The sequence below is a fragment of the Mesoplodon bidens genome (assembly GCF_964165515.1).
Source record: "Mesoplodon bidens genome assembly, chromosome: 3".
In the NCBI taxonomy this organism is placed as follows: Eukaryota; Metazoa; Chordata; class Mammalia; order Artiodactyla; family Ziphiidae; genus Mesoplodon; species Mesoplodon bidens.
In genome coordinates this window covers 80,803,492-80,817,334 of record NC_138178.1, presented here as the reverse complement: position 1 = coordinate 80,817,334, position 13,843 = coordinate 80,803,492, and positions in this window count along the sequence as shown.

The window sequence follows — 13,843 nt, the reverse complement described above, 5'->3', positions numbered from 1 at the left end:
CTCTGTTCCCTGGGACTAACAGCTGACTTGAAATGGAAAGACACCCAAGAAAAAAGATTGGAAAGAAATATATCAACACATTAACAGCAACTATCCCTAAGTGTGCAGTCAGTCATGGGGCATTTGTATCTTCTTCTTTTCCTTACAGAATTTTCTAGTCTCTACAATAAGCATGTATTAATTTTATATTTTTTAACCTGTAGTATATATTTTAATCTGAACTACTTTGTTGCCTAAAATGGATAATGACATGAATCGCCTTCTTCTTAATATAGCTTTGGGGGAAAGGTTTAACAAAGGTGACCAGAGATCAGACTTCAGATTGTGGGTAAGGAAAATGGGAAAGGTGGGCTCGAGAACCTCAGAGCAGGCTCCCTCCCTTTCTGATCCACCCCCAACACCCAACACTCTCTAGTGGAAATAATTTCTAAGGACACATTTAATGGGGGTAAAGAAGTTCCAGATAATAGTGGCCAGTATTCACTGAGCGTTACTTGCGTAATCGCACTTAACCTTCCAACCTTATTTTACAGATGAAGAAACGGAAGCTCACAGCAGTGTCTCAGTTTAGGGACTTCAGAAGGACACACGTGCTTCGGCAATGGGAGAAAGGGCTGGCCTGGAGAGGGGTGGCTTTCTTGCTCCCATTTGGAGGAGGAGGTGAAGGGCACCCATGGCAAAGAAGTGGATGCAACTCAGCAAGAAACCCGGAGGAGGTGGGGGGCGACCCCAGAGTGACTTGGCCAATCTTTCATCTTTTCCTCATTATGTCAGCAGAGCACATGTCCTCTGGAGAGCTTCTTACCACAGCAGCAGATATTTTATAGGCTGGGCACCACAGAGGGGGAGGAAGCATGTGACATGTGGCCTCTGGCCTTAATGAAAGCCATTCGATTTGCAGACAAGACCTACTGGCTGGTAATCTAATCACTAGTAAATAAAGTTTCCAGACCCAAGAGAAAAGGGTCAGGGAGAGTAGGTAATAGGTTTTGAGTGTACTATACAATCATTGCTGGAGAAGTTCAAACAGAGAGCTAATATTTATCGAGTGCCCACTGTGTACCAGGCTCAACCTCATACACGGCATTTCTTTAGCCGTCACAGCAGCCCGCTGTGGTCTGCTTCCCTTCCCACACGCCTGGGGAAATGCCCTGTTCTTGGCTGCTGAAGCCTCCACAGTGCTGTGAATCTCAGAATGCATTTAGGAGAGCAGTGCTGGCTTAGAGGGAGAAACTTCTGGAACCTCGTTCAAAACCTCTTTTGCACAGGCCTCGGTCACTCGTATAAAACATACTCCTGGAATACCAGTGAAATGCCATGTTCAAATGGAATTCTAAAATGGGCCCCTTTATACACATTTTTTTGCCCTCCACATAATAAAAGGAATTGTATCTCTTTAATTTTTACGTGCTTGTACAGTTCGTCCCATTTCTCTGGGGTCGGCTGGGAGGCTTGGAGTAACCCCATGGAGAGGGGGCAGGTGGCAGGGAGGAATGGGAAGGCCCGGACTCACAGTCATTCTGTCACAATACTCTATGACCAAGTGGCCAGGCGGCACAGATGGAGTCACGCAGAACTTGCTCCGGGAAGGTAAGGTGGCCCTCTCCTCCCCTTTCTGCGTGCCAGGTAGGTTAGTGTCCTCATAATCTGGAGAACAGGTAACCGCACGCAGGCTGGAGCTCTGGCCCCGTGACACAGTCTCGGGATGAGAAGGGAGGAAAACTAAAAGCGGACAAATTCAACCCAACCTGACTCAGGAGGGTGACCAGGCTCCAGAGTGTTTGGTCTGGGGGTTCCCAGGATGCAGGACTTTCCATTTTAAAAACAAGCAACTATATAACGATGGATGGAAACTAAATTTTTGATGGTGAGCACACTGTAGGGTATGATGCAGAAATATAATGTTGTACACATGACAGTTATATTAAAAACTAATGTTACCTCAATAAAAAAGAATTCTAAAATAAAAAGAAAATTTTTAAAAATAAACCAGGCTGGTCCTGGACAAACCAGGAAGAGTTGGTCACCTTACTCAGCCTCTCCGTGTTCAAGTACTGTGATCTCTGCCCACATGCACACCCCACCCTGTGTGTTCCCTAGCGGGCAGGCTCTAATAACAGCTAATGTTTATTATTTACTCAGCGTTGGGCACTTTCCATATTTGTCTCATTTGCTCCTCAACACAGGCCTAGGGAGAAGATACAATTATCACCTCCTTTCACAGATGAAGAAATTGAGGCTTAAGGAGGGTAAATAACTTGAATACAAATAGTTCCATAAAACCAGCAACTGCCCACACTTGAATTTAGAAAGGATCTCTGTACTGTGGTTTCTGAAGTTCGCCAGAGAGAGATGGAGGGAGGGAGAGAGGAAATAGGAAGAAAGGAAGGAAGGAAGCGAGGAAGGGAGGAAGGAAGGAAGGGAGGGAGGGAGAGAGGAAATAGGAAGGAAGGAAGGAGGAAGGAAGGAAAGGAGGAAGGAAGGAAGAAGGAAGGGAGGAAGGGAGGGTGGGAGGGAGGAAATAAGAAGGAAGGAAGGGAGGGAGGGAGAGAGGAAATAGGAAGGAAGGAGGGGAGGGTGGGAGGGAGGGAGAGGAAATAGGAAGGAAGGAAGGAGGAAGGAAGGAAGGAAGGGAGGGAGGGAGAGAGGAAATAGGAAGGAAGGAAGGAGGAAGGAAGGAAGGGAGGAAGGGAGGGAGAGATGGGGAGAGGAGGGGAGGAGGGAGGAAGGGAAGGATAAGAGAGAGAGCGTGAGTGAGGGGGGGAGACTTGACCATCCTCCCAAGAGAAAGAGCTGCATCTCAGCAATCAGCCCCTTCTGAAGGCTGCAGCCCCGCCCTCAACTGGCTGCCGCTCAGCTCTCCTGGGGAGCTGACGGCACCAGCTGCAGCTCATTTTACTCCCTGCTAGAACTCAGGGTATTATCATATGATATTCATGCCTATTTTTATAAATAATTCATCTTTTTTTGCACGAAAGTAAAATAGCCTGAAGCCAGAACATTTAAAATGAACGTTGATGCCTTATTCATAAAATAATAATGTGCTGGTTTGCCAGACAGTTTGTAAAAAGTCCTGAAGCTAAAATACACTGAGTTCTAGGTCTATTTTTAGCCTGGAAAAGGCCTCCCGATGTCTTTCTCAGTTCACACTTGATAAGGGCAGTTGTTATGCTTTCTCTGAAACTGGGCTTTCCCAAATCAGTTGCATTCACACAGGGAAATCTAAAAGATAACTTGGCAAATAAGCATATTTATGAAATCCAAACCCCCAGTACACAAATGCTTTTTTTTAACCGCACAAAAACGAATTATAAGCAAAAGGCTGATGGAGTCTCTGGTCAACCACAGTTATGGGAAATGGGGTCACAGACTGTTACCGTTTACGGGACTCTTTTTCCCAAGCCTGACAGGGAGATTTCTTTTGCAGAAGAATAGCAATTCCAGAGCTGGAAATACTTAAAACAACTGTTAGATGATAAGATTTGTGCCCCCGTGTTATCATGGTTTCCTCCTTCCCCAATACTATGCGCTAGTCATTTACGACATCTTTATTTTGTCACCCGTGATGATTTTGTAAATAGTAAGGTCACTCTTGTCAAATTACCTCCAGAAGGACACACAACAGACTCATAATGTCAGTTGTCTATGACATTGGGTGACCAACCAGTTTGCTAAGGACTTTCAGTGCTAAACCAGAAAGTCCCAGACAAACCAGAACCAGTTGGTCACCCTACCTTTGCAGAGGGAGCTTGAATTGCTGGGATGGGGCGGGGGAGAAAATGGTGACTCTATACCCTTTCACACATTTGGAATATTAAACCCTGTGAGTTCACTACCTGTTCAAAAAATTAGGTTAAAAATATTCTGTCAGATGAATGGATAAAGAACATGTGATAAATACACACACACACACACACACACACACACAATGGAATATTACTCAGCCATAAAAGAGAATGAAATAATGCCATTTGCAGCAACATGGATGCACCTAGAGATTATCATACTAAGTGATGTTAAGTCAGACAGAGAAAGACAAATATCACATATCACTTATATGTGGAATCTAAGAAAATGATACAAATGAATTTACAGAACAGAAACAGACTCACAGACGTAGAAAACAATCTTATGAAAAAAAAAAAAAAGAAACTATCTTATGGTTACCAAAGGGGAAGGGAGGAGGGATAAATTAGAGGAGTTTGGGATTAACAGATACATACTACTCTATATAAAATAAACAACAAGGGCCTACTGTATAGCACAGGGAACTATATTTAATATCTTGTAATAACCTATAATGGAAAAGAATCTGAAAAGAATATGTACATACATATATATATATGTATATCACTTTGCTGTATACCTGAAACTAACACACTGTAAATCATCCATACTTCAATAAAAAAAATTCTGTCAGTATCAGGTGAGAGGACTATTTACTTAAATTAGTAGATCTCTAAGAATGACAACAGTCTATTAGACCCAAGTGAAATTAACATCACTACATTTAAGTTCTGCTTTGTTTCTTATTTCATTTGTTTCTAAAATATACCCTCCAATTACTCTTTATAAAAGAACTCAAGGGCTTCCCTGGTGGCACAGTGGTTAAGAATCCGCCTGTCAATGCAGGGAACATGGGTTCGAGTCCTGGTCCGGGAAGATCCCACATGCCGCGAAGCAACTAAGCCAGTGCACCACATCTACTGAGCCTGCACTCTAGAGCCCGCGAGCCACAGCTATCGAAGCCGACGAGCCACAACTATTGAAGCCCGCAAGCCGCAACTACTGAAGCCCGCGCACCTAGAGCCTGTGCTCCGCAGCAAGAGAAGCCACTGCAATGAGAAGCTCGTGCACCACAACGAAGAGTAGCCCCGGCTCGCCGCAACTAGAGAAAGCCCGTAGGCAGCAACGAAGACCCAATACAGCCAAAAATAATAAATAAATTAATTTATTTAAAAAAAAAAAGAACTCAAAATTTTGCAAAGTCCTTTAACACTCATTCTCACAACAGAAAGTAATTAGAGCTTGTATTATTGTTCCATTTCAAAGATGAGGAAACGGAGGCCAAAGGAGGTTATCTAACTTGCCCAGGGCTGGACATGAGTGTGTGAGGGCCTTCTCTCCCCCCGGGCAGCCCTCCCCTTTGCTGGCCGACTTTACATCTGGTTAGTATTGTCAAACCATGGAAACAGCAGGCTGTTGCCAAAGAGAAATATTTCTATCAAAGTTTCTCAAGTGTCCCCTAGGAGAGCCCGCCAACAACCAGTAATGACATAGCACTGGCTGATGGAGCCCTCCCAGCCGGTAACGCTGCGGAAAAAGTGCCACCCACAGAGAAACTTTTAATGGGATTTTGAGAGGACACAAAGTCCTGAGGTGCAAATGTGGGGAGAGCCCCAGTCTCTGAGCTGAGGGCGGACTACCCACAGCTCCTTCTGCAGTTCAGTTATTTGTCTCCTACACTTCAAAGTCACGTTCACTCGTTTTCTGCTCAGAATGAAGACTTTTGAGAAGCAAAGACCACCTGGGCAGAATTAAACAGGCTACAGACTTCTTTCCCCAGAAAAGCTGAGGGGGAGGCGGGGGCGGTGGGAGGGGCAGTTCACCCTCCCGATGGCTGTTTGTAAAACAAATAGCGAATGTGAGGCAGACTCCAGGCTGCTTGTTGAAAATTCACCAGCTGTTGTCTCTGCACGTCTCAGGGTCACCCCCACGTCCGGAGACATCCCCTGCATGCCTATCCCGCTGTGATCCCACAACGGGCATTGTCAGCCTCTCACTGAAGGCCAGAATTAAGTTTCACATTTGCACAAATACATGTTTGAATTCCCAGGCAGAGCTCTTGAAGAGATGGAGACACAGGACAGATCAATTTTGAGGTGATCCCGAGTGGCACTTCTCCCAACCCCCACTGTGTGAATTTCAAACCTCTACCTCTCTGGACCCTTCCATCTCACAAACAACCTGGCCATCTGCTTCCCAAGAAGCGCGGCTCTGCATCCCCACCCATCTTTCCTTGCTCCCTTCTGGTCCCTGGAATATGCCTGCCCGTTCAAGACCACTCCCTCTGCCTTTCCTCTGGATCCTGTCTCCTCCATCTCCTCCAAGGCGTTGCTCCACGATTTGCCTCCACTTTCTCCTGTGCCTTCAGTCCTATACTAGATACTTCCCATTCTGGGCTCCCATCGCTTTCAAAAAAATCCCCTCAACTTTGTGTGTCTCTGTCCTGGCCCCCAACATCTCTAGCTGCTCCTTCCCTGGGCCTCTAAGTGGCATTTGATGATGCTGGGGCTGCCTGCCTTGAAGCTCTCTGCTCCCTGGAGGGCCAGGGCCTCTTTCTCTCTGGGTTTTCCACTCTCCCTCTGACCTTTGTCTCCCTCTCCTCTGCCCTTTGTTCCTCTGCCCTTAGCTCAGTCTACAGGGTTTCCACCTGAGACCTCTTCTCACTCTGCACCCTCCCCCGGGGTCCTCAACAATGGCCCCAGCTTTAAATGACTTTCTCAACTTGCCCCGTGACCATCCTTCAGAGCTTTCGACGCCAGGAGACTCCAATGCGACATGTCCAAAACTGGGCTCTTGTCCTCCCCCCAGGTCTGTCCCGAGCTCTGTGTCTCTGCTGACAGTGCACAGCAGATGGCAGAGCCAGAAACCTGGATGTCCCTACACTCCTCCCCACACCCCTCACTCCCACATCCCCAAATCCTTTCTCTTCTCCCTCGAAATGGAGTCTAAAGCCATCCACAAGTAAGTTATATTGACTGGTTCGTTTGCTTATCCATCTTCCCCAAGCACACACACACACGCACAAATGTAACAGCCATCAAGTCAGGAACTGGGTAGGTTTTGTCCACTGCTGTATCCTCATTAGCCAGAAATGTGCCTGGCACATAGTCAGTGCTCCATAAATGTTGCTCCAGTGAACGAACAAATACGCAACGCCTTAGTTTTCATCAGGTAATGTGTGGTTAAGTGTATGTGAAATCAGAAAGCAAGAGTTTGCATCTTGGCTCTGCCATTTACCCTGTGCGACTTTTTTAACTAAATTAATTTCAGCTAAGTCTGAATCGCCTCATCTCTTACAGAGGCATCAAAATAGCAGCTGACTAAGGAGTTCGATGTTAGGATTATACGAGATAATGCATGTGAAGGGCTCAGCACGGTGCCTGGGACATATCAGGTCATCAATAGGCATTAGATATTGTTGTTGCTATTGTCATCATCCTTTCCTGTCCTCTAGTCTCACCCGTGTTTGAAGAGTCTTGCAACTGTAACTCCCACCCTACTCTCATAACCAGCCTTATCTTTTCAAACGCAAAATCGAGCGTAATTCTCCCTTGCTGAAAACCCTTAAGGTGAGCTCCTTGCCCACTAGAGTCCCGCTTCCTTAATGTGGCCCCAGCTTCCCCATCCCCAGCTTCATCAACCCCCCCCACCCCCATGCACCTCAAACTCTTTAACTCTACGAAACTGCTTGCTCTCCTCCCCTGCAAGCCTTAGACGCCAGAGCTATTTCCTGGTTCTTCCACCAGGAACGCTCTTGCCTATCCCCCTCCCCTCCATTTTTGACCTAAAAGAACTCCAAGTTATTCTATAGAAAGACATAAGCTCCTTTGGGAAGCTTTTCCTGATCTCTTCTCCACGATGCCCCCCACCATCCATGCAAGCCGCAGCCCACATACAGTGAGTGCTCCGTGACAGCCAGGGTGGCCAACTGTCCCAGTTTGCCCAGGACTGAAGAGTTGCCCAGAATTCAGGATTTTAGTGCTAAAACCAAAGAATCCTGGGCAAACAGGGGCATTCGGTCACCTTGATAGCATTGATCACATTGTTTTGGAATTAGCTGTCTTTCTGATAAGATTGGAGAGCAGAAATTTTGCCTCGCTCATCTTCACTTCCACAATATCTATCCTAGGGTCAGGCACATATATGGTCCACAGTCAATAAATATTTGTTAAATGCGTTCATTTAGGGCTTCCCTGGTGGCACAGTGGTTGAGAGTCCGCCTGCTGATGCAGGGGACACGGGTTTGTGCCCCGGTCCGGGAAGAGCCCACATGCCGCGGAGCGGCTGGGCCCGTGAGCCATGGCCGCTGAGCCTGCGCGTCCGGAGCCTGTGCTCCGCAGCGGGAGAGGCCACAACAGTGAGAGGCCCGCGTACCGCAAAAAAAAGAAAAAAAAAGCGTTCATTTAGATAGCAATTAATTGTGACAGCGGTAGAGCTAAAGGCCGTGGTTCAGATCCTGTCCCCCTTCCTGCATGACCTTGGGCAAGTGATTACTTTCACTTATGTATTTATGTACTTGTCCTTGAGTGATTTAAGGCAAATTCCTTGGTCTCGCTGAGCCTACATTTGTAAAATGGAGATAATAACATCCATTTCACAGAGATGCTGTGAAGGTTAAGTGGATATCAAGTGATTAACATAACACCTGGCATATAACAAGCTTTCAATAAATAGTAGCTGCTATTACTATTTATTATTGTTATTTAAATAGTGAGCACAGTGCACTCCATAAGGTTTGGTTCCCTTGCCCCTATTAAAGAAATGAATACAGGTGGCCTTATACGTAATTATACCATAGAGAAAGCTTCCCTTCAAACACTGGTCGGCCACCTTGGCTATACATTAGAATCCCCCAGGGATCTTTTGCAAAGACTGATGCCCAACCCGACCAATTAATTCAAATCTCCAGTGATGGATCCATGCATCAACTCCGTTAAAGGGTGATGCTAACAGGAAACCACGTTGAGAACCTCTGCCTTAGGGCACTGGATTAGCTGCTCTTTAACTTTTGTGTGTGTGTGTGTGTGGTATTCGGGCCTCTCACTGTTGTGGCCTCTCCCGTTGCGGAGCACAGGCTCCGGACGCGCAGGCTCAGCGGCCATGGCTCACGGGCCCAGCCACTCCGCGGCATGTGGGCTCTTCCCAGACCGGGTCACGAACCCGTGTCCCCTGCATCGGCAGGCGGACTCTCAACCACTGCGCCACCAGGGAAGCCCTGCTCTTTAACTCTTAATTGCTGCCCTGGGTCTTTCCAAATAGTTACCCCTAATCTAGCTGTTGTCAACAGCAAGTACTTAATTTCCTTTGTCCCCCCTCCCTTTGCCTTCAGGGCAAGAACTGGAGAATTCTCAGCCCACCTGAGGGGAACAATATTGCCTCTCCTCTTAACCATTCCAGGCTGGTACCCTCATTCCTATAGCCCTTACCTAGGCCTCTGCCTCTCCATTCCTTTCAGAATCTTCACAGTTTGATATTCTCTCTGGAATTTGGAGAAATGAATAAGAGGTCACTTTATCTGTGTCTTCCCTAAGGGTACATAGAGATGGTTTCATTTTCTAGCCAGTGTTTCTCAAACTGGGATCCACAGACATCTCAGGGATCCACCCTTTCTGCATGACAATTTTCTGTTTGCATTTTCAGTTTGCTAATATATGACTATTGTACATTATCTAGTCGCCCTTTTATAAGTTACCTGCAAGATTTGAGTGCCCGTGCTTGTATTTGGTAGCATAAAGGCAGTGTACATATGCAGATTTTGAAGTAGTCCAAGCAGAAGGACCAAGGCACAAAGCAGTAGAAGCAGACAGATTCGAAGCGATCAGCAAGTAGCCATTAGTGTCAAATTAGCTGCAGAAACGGGTTCAGTTTGTGCGTCCTGTCTACACATAACAATTTGTAATAAGGATTAAATATACATTTAAGATATTTTCTTTTCCCATTCCAAAAACAGTAAGAGAAACCCCATTTAAAGTAGATTTTAATAAGGCTAACCATATCTTTTCATGAACATTAGCCATCTACAGATTACCAAGTGATACTTCATTAAAATCAACACTTCGGAATTACTCACTGGCCAAATTTTGGTCATATAGTGCCTGATGGTCCAGCATTAGCAAATACAGTCATGATTTTATCAATACCATTTGTGCCTCATTCCTATGAGAAGAAACAGTCTTTGTGTTAGTATTGTTAAAGTGAAAATACAGAAGCAGATTCTAGAACAAGACCCAAGTCTACATCTTTCCATTATTAAGCCAGCAATAGTGATTTATTTTTAGTAGATCCTCATCATAAATCCCATCAAAATAATGTTGTTTATTTAGGTGTTGTGCCCATTTACTCTTGGCCTTTTTTTTCTAAAGTTGTTTTCGGTTTGATAGGTGTATAAGAGCAGTAAGCATGAACAATGTATACCTAGTTTTATTGAATCCCTAATTAAGAGATGATAAAATAATTCTAGTTACTATTGTCCCTTGTCAATTATCTTTTCCCTCCTGGTTTGAAACACTTGTCCTGGCTGTAGAACAGAATCAGCTGGGGCGCTGCCAGAAATTCAAGCTCCCAGGTCCTGCTCTGGGCAACCAGAGGTTAGAGACAGGAGTCTCTAGGAAATGACACTTCCTGGGCTCCAGGGAAATCAGTTCCATTTCCTATGACCAGTCCCCCTGGCTCTTTTAAATTCTAAATGCTCTTCAACTGATTGATTGATTGCTTTTATAGGACCTTCCTTGTCTCAAATTAATTGGTAAGCTTCTCCTTTCCAGAGTAGTTGGTTTCTACTTCTCTGATTCAAGGTCCTTCTCACCTCCATCTGGCCTCAAAGATATGAGCCTGTAACTAGAGAGATGGCAACTGGATTCTTACACTACTTTTTTTTAAAATTGGACCTCAGATGTAGGGGTTGAATTAATCACACTCTTCAAATATGACCTACGATCATCCTGGGTTAGTGCAAAGCCCTTTTTTGTTTTGTCTTTCCCTTTTTTATCCCTTTCCCTACTTACACACACTTACGCACACACACCGCCAGATTTAACAACCATTCTAATGTCTTTCATGTGAATTTTTTTTTTTAATTTACCATCTTAACCATTTTTTTTTTTTATTTTTGGCCGTGTTGGGTCTTCGTTTCTGTGCAAGGGCTTTCTCTAGTTGTGGCGAGCAGGGGCCACTCTTCGTCGCGGTGCGTGGGCCTCTCTTGTTGCAGAGCACAGGCTCCAGACGCGCAGGCTCACAGGCCTAGTTGCTCCGCGGCATGTGGGATCCTCCCAGACCAGGGCTCGAACCCGTGTCCCCTGCATTAGCAGGCAGATTCTCAACCAATGCGCCACCAGGGAAGCCCCGTGAATTTTTTATAAGTATTTTTCTTGTAAACTTAGTACTGCCAGATAAAATACAGAACATCCAGTTCAGTTTGAGGTTCAGATCAACAATACATAACTTTTAGTGTAAGTAATAATTTTTAGTATAATTTTTCGTTTTTTATCTGAAAGTCAGATTTAGCTGGACATTCACTTTGGGTTGTTGTTTTGTTTTGGGCTCTATCTGGGAACCCTAGGTAAAATGTAAACTCTCACATACATAGATATTAGGCTACAGGGTTCAATTCCTTTTTTATTTCATTCAGATCTAAGTTGACTCATCCATGTGGCTGTTTTTACATAGTCCTCCATGATGTATGTACCACTTTGTATTATTCATGCCCCCATGGGGACACAGCAGTCTCCTCCAACTCCCCACTACCTTGAGCAATGCCACAATGCGCACCTTTGTCCGTGTCTCCTAGTGGACTTGTGTGATCATGTTTTTGACATATAAATATGGTATGCACATCCTTAATTTGGTTAAGACTGTCAGGTGGATCAGAGCTGCTATGTAGGTCAACCCTCCCACCAGCAGTGCATGAGTCCCTGTGTCCCCACATTCCTGCTAACAGGTGGCATAATCCACGTGTCTAAGAGTGCCTCTAATAAATATCACCTGCCAGCTCTTTCTTATTCTGGTTTGCATTTCTCTTATTACTAATGACTGAAGCATCTTTTCATAGTAAAGTTTGGTTTCCACTTCTATAAATTGCTCCTTTGAATCCTTTGCCCATTTTTCTATGGAAATGCCTATCTTTTTCTTCTTTTTTAGGAATTCCTTGAATTTTTTAGATATTAGTCCCTTGTCATACCTTAAGCATTGCAAATATCTCCCTCTGTCCTGTTTTCTATTAAGTTGAAAATGATGTCCTTTATTTTGATATGATCAACTATACCTTGCGCTGGGAAGTTTTGTCTAGACAGTCTTTTTCTATCCATAAATCACAGAGATACTCTTCAACATCAACTTCTGTTAACTTTGTTGTTTACCTTTAAATGTTATGTATTTAATTCATCTGGAGTCTACCTTTGTATGTGATGTTATGTGGGATCCAGTTTTATTTTTCTCTATTTAATAAGTTTCCCGAACACCTTTGATTAAACAGCCCATCCTTTTCCCATTATCCTTTTTTTTTTTTTTTGCATTAAATTCCCGCATACGCTTAGATCCCTTTAAGAGCTGTCCTCTCTGTTCTATTGGTCTATCCATTTTTCCGTTAAGTCCATTCCATATTGCCTTTATTATTAAGGCTTTGATATTGTCCTAATACCTAGTGGGCATACCCCTCCCATTCTTTGCCTTTTTTTAGAGTTTGCTTACTTTTTTGCGGACCGGTGTTCTTCCTTACATTTTGATTGTTTATATCAGTTTAAATCGTTCATATTTATAGTTTTTGAATTCATCAAAATATACAACTGGAATTTTTGTTGGTGTTACATTGAGTTTACAAATGAATTAAGAGAAATTTAACAATATTAAATTATCCCAACAAGAGCATGGACTACATCTCCATAGATGATCCTCTGATTCTCAGAGGTTTTTTTTCCAGAAAGATTGTGTATATTTTTAGATATGCCAATATCTAGATATTTGTTGACACTGTCAGTGGTATCGTATTTGTACTGAAATTTTTTTTTTTTTGGCTGTGCTATGCAGCATACGGGACCTTAGTTCCTCAACCAGGGATCAAACCTGTGACCCCTGCATTGGGAGCACAGAGTCTTAACCCCTGGACCACCAGGGAAGTCCTGTACTGAAATTTCTAATGGAATATGACTGATGTAAGAAATACTATTGCTTTGGGGTTTTTTTTTAGTGATCTCATATCCAGCAAGATCTTGCCAAGTCCTCTTATTAGTTCTAATGGTTGATCCTGTTGGATTATCTACGTAGATATTCATATCATGTGTAAACAGTTTTATTTTTTCCTTTCAACTCTTTATCTTCTTATTTATTTCCTATCACCTTAAACAGTAGCTCCATTCTGTGTTAAACAGGGCTATCTTAAACTAATATCTCTGGCCCCTCTTAGGAGTGAGACATTGGGCAAGTTTCTTCACCATCTTTTTTTTTTTTTTGCGGTATGTGGGCCTCTCACTGCTGTGGCCTTTCCCGTTGCGGAGCACAGGCTCCGGACACACAGGCCCAGCAGCCACGGCTCACGGGCCCAGCCGCTCCGCAGCACGTGGGATCCTCCCAGACCGGGGCACGAACCCGCCCCCCCTGCATCGGCAGGCGGACTCTCAACCACTGCGCCACCAGGGAAGCCCCACCATCTTGACTCTCAGTTTCCCCAGCTGATAAGTCTTCCTCATAGAGTTGTGATAATCACGATAAGAAATTCAAAGTTCCTGGCACACAGTGGGTGCTCAAAGCATAGAGTGTAGTTTTACTAATTCCCCTAATAAAACACAAGTCACCCATTTCCTTGGTATCCCATTCCCACTCTTACAGAAAGTTGTACCATTTAAAATATGTAGGATATCTATGTCAAAGAGTGTCCTGCCTATGTTTTCCTCTAAGAGTTTTATAGTGTCCGGTCTTACATTTAGGTCTTTTAATCCATTTTGAGTTTATATTTATGTATGGTGTTAGGGAGTGTTCTAATTTCATTCTTTTACATGTAGCTGTCCAGTTTTCCCAGCACCACTTATTGAAGAGACAGTCTTTTCTCCATTGTATATCCCTGCCT